Source organism: Arachis ipaensis, chromosome B04, assembly GCF_000816755.2.
Source record: "Arachis ipaensis cultivar K30076 chromosome B04, Araip1.1, whole genome shotgun sequence".
Taxonomy (NCBI): Eukaryota; Viridiplantae; Streptophyta; class Magnoliopsida; order Fabales; family Fabaceae; genus Arachis; species Arachis ipaensis.
In genome coordinates, this window is record NC_029788.2 from 117,897,742 (window position 1) to 117,901,645 (window position 3,904).

Sequence of the window (3,904 nt, forward strand, 5' to 3'; positions counted from 1 at the left end):
TAGCCATACAATAAGCATCAAAAGCTTGGGAAGTAAATTCACCAGCATTATCAAGACGAATTGCTTTGATTGGATTTTCTGGAAATTGTGCTTTTAATCGAATAATTTGAGTCAGTAATCTCGCAAACGCCAGGTTGCGAGAAGATAATAAGCACACATGTGACCATCTCGAAGATGCGTCTATTAGGACCATAAAATATTTAAAAGATCCACATGGTGCATGAATAGGTCCACATATATCACCTTGAATCCTTTCTAGGAATTCAGGGGACTCAAATCCAATCTTTACTGGTGATGGCCTTAAAATTAACTTCCCTTGAGAACATGCAGCACAACAAAATTCACTAGATTTAAGAATCTTCTAGTTCTTTAGTGAATGTCCATGAGAGTTTTCAATAATTCTCCTCATCATGGTTGTTCCCGGATGACCCAATCTATCATGCCAAGTTATAAATTCATTTGGGCTAGTAAACTTCTGATTTACAATGGCATGTGATTCAATTGCACTAATTTTGGTATAATACAATCCAGATGAAACTGAGGGTAATTTTTCTAATATAACTTTCTTATTTGAATCATGAGTTGTAATACATAAATACTCATGATTTCCCTCATTCATTGTCTCAATATGATATCCATTTCGGCGAATATCTTTGAAACTCAACAAATTCCTCAGAGACTTGGTAGATAATAGTGCATTATTTATTATAAATTTTGTTCCTCCAGGAAACAAAATTATAGCTCTTCCGGAGCCTTCTATCACATTGCCTGAGCCAATAATAGTATTAACATATTCTTCTTTTGGCACAAGATGGATAAAATATATATCACTTTTAAAAATAGTGTGCAAACTTGCACTATCCGCAAGGCAAATATCTTCAGAATATGTCCTTGCCATTTTTCTTCAAAAACAAATAATAATAATAATAAAATGAGCAAAAGTACATACACAGTAAAAATTATTCATATGAATGCTTAACAAACACATATTAAATTATTCCATCATTGATCAAATAGCCAATATCTCCTTCAGAATCCTTAAAGAAATTAGATACATCATAATGAGCGGTGGAATTTTCATTATTTGAAACAAAATTTGTTTCTTTTTCTTTGTTATCCTTTTTCAAGGATGCTTAATAAAGATCAACAATGTGCCTTGGGGTACGACAGGTACGTGACCAATAGCCCTTTCCACCACAACAGAAGCATTTATCCTCAATTGATTTACTTTGCCTATTGTTTCTTTCTTTATCCCACTTCTGGTGAGATCCTTTCTTATGAACATAATTTCTTTTCCTTCCATAATTTTTCTTGTTATCAAAATCTTGCCATTTACCTCTTCTGGGGTTATAATTTGCCGCATTTACTTCAGGAAATGGGGCGGCGCCAACTGGACGCACTTCATGATTTCTCAAAAGTAACTCATTATTGCATTCAACAACAAGAAAGTAAGAAATTAATTCAAAATATTTTTTAATTTTTTTTTCTTGATACTGTTGCTGCAGGAGCACATTTGAGGCATGGAAGGTCGAAAAAATTTTCTCTAACATATCGGGCGTGAGGAAGTATCACCGTTTTTTTTTTATGATTGTACCTTTCTTCAAGGTCTTTCCACAGATCTGCAGGATCTTTTAATGTGGGATATTCATTTTTCAATCATACTTCAAGATGATGACGAAGGAAAATCATAGCTTTGGCTTTATCCTTCTGGGATGTATTATTTTTAGCCTTTAATAGTATCTTCAAGATCCATTGAATCAAGATGGATTTTAACATCTAGTACCCATGATAAATAATTATTTTCAGATATATCAAAAGCATTATATTCAAGATGAAAGAGATTCGACATAATAAAAATTTGTTACCTGGAGTCTTCTTAAAATTTCGTTAGAGTTTCGTGTTGATAACGTGTTATAAAATAACTAAATAAATAAATAAGGAAGAGGTAACAAATATAAAATATAAAGAGAGAGAAAGAAATATTGTAACATAAAAGAGAGAGAGAATTGTTTATTGCTTTTGTGTGTATCTTCCTTTTGCCTCAATACATATATTTATAGGCACACAAGAGGTAGCATATTCAACTCTCATTAAACTCTCATTAAACCCATCTCTCTTGAGAATATGAGCCGCTCATATTAAATGATGGTCATCCACCTCATTTGATCTTATCACAACAATAACTACTGTCTTTTTAAAAGTTTGAATAGAAAATGTAAATTAATTATTGTTTTTTTTATCAATCGTATACTAATTTTTTTATTGGAAAAGATAATTATTTTGTTTGACCTTAATAATGGAGTTCTTGACAAAATTAATTAAGCAAAGACTACAAGTCAAAAATATAAATTAATGCTTGCGTGCTCTGACTCCTTTTAGAGCAATATCCAACTCTGATTTCGTTCAAATGTAATTAGTTTTAATCCATTATAATAAAGATTTAGTTAATGTATTTTAATATTTAATTTGATAATTATTTAAAAATAAAAGATTGTGTTGCCATTTAAAGTATTGCGTATTAAAGTATTGTCATTTAAAGCATTTATTTATGTATTAGGATATTCTCTATTTATTAAAATCCATCAATGTTCTTCTTTTATATTAGCCTTTAATTTTCATATAATAAAATCTAATGATCTATATAAACATAACACATCTAATAAATATAATTGTTATACTCATTTTAAACATTTTCTATCAAAGGTATATGATTCACTATAAATATAGATAGACATGTACGAGTTGTTTCATACTTTCAATTACCTAATAAGATGAAGGCCTTTGCTAATGTTCTGATCGTTTTCCTAGTTTTCTCCATTGGCATTGGTATGTTCAAGTTATCTAATAGACAACGTTTAATTTTTCTGGTCTTCTATGTGAGTGTTTTACGGAAAAAAAAATTGTTTGTTTTCCAGAGAAGTTTATTTATGATTTTCAAAAAAGTAATTTTACAATCTGATTCTTTTCATGCAGTTGAAATTATTTAAAAAATTATTTTAATAAGAGTCTACTCTCTTTGATTTTCCCAATACTTAAAATAACTGATTTTCATTTAAATTCTGATTAATTTATAAAATCTTGGCCTGGCGCGTGTTAAAACACGTGGGATCGTGTTGAATAATTTTTATAATACTGTAATACACTTCAAATATCAATATTCAAACAAAATATCATCTCTATTTTCATAATAAGAATAATTTTCGACATTTTTTTCGTAATAAAAACTAAAAAAACAAACACACGTTATAAGTTTCTATTTGTTTATTTTAGCTTAGATTGTACATCCAACTATGAATATCCAGGTAGTAATTGTTTGATGTGTTTGATGGGTTTACGTAGGAAATGAAAGGCTAACGAAAGTAACAGAGGCAGCCTCAAATCAGTGTACACAGACACTCCCCAGTTTACGTATATGTGTATTTGGTAACGAGTGCGACGATATTTGCAAAAAACGCTATGGAAGCCTAGCAAGTGGATCTTGCAATAATCACTTATGTGTTTGTCAGTACCCACCTCCATGTCACAATTTGTAGTCCTATCTTTACAACGTTTTCCCTTTGAATAAATTAAATGTTCCAATAATGGAAAATGAAAAGGTTAATATATATACATTGATGATGATGTTTCTATGAATATCAATTTTATTTACTATCTTTCTTTTTTTTTCCCTCGTTCTTAGTTACTTTTAGTTTTATAAGGTTAAAGAATGTTATGAGTAATTTTCTTTCCAAGACTTAGTTATTATTTGGTATTACATGATCCACTGGATAAAAATTAGTAAGACTTTGTTTGATAAAATTTTTGTTTTTTTAAAAGTAGTTTGTTATAAAAGTTAATTTTTAAAAAATAATTTTTTAAAAGTTGTAGAATTTATATTGGTTAATTAAATTAAAAATTATTTTTA

At 29.3% G+C, this 3,904-nt stretch overlaps 1 long non-coding RNA gene across 1 annotated transcript; it reads left to right on the top strand.

Moving 5' to 3' along the window:
- LOC107638046 lies at nt 2,648–3,653 on the top strand. The gene is made up of 2 exons (XR_002360403.1): nt 2,648–2,826; nt 3,340–3,653. It is a non-coding gene; the product is annotated as an uncharacterized LOC107638046 (long non-coding RNA).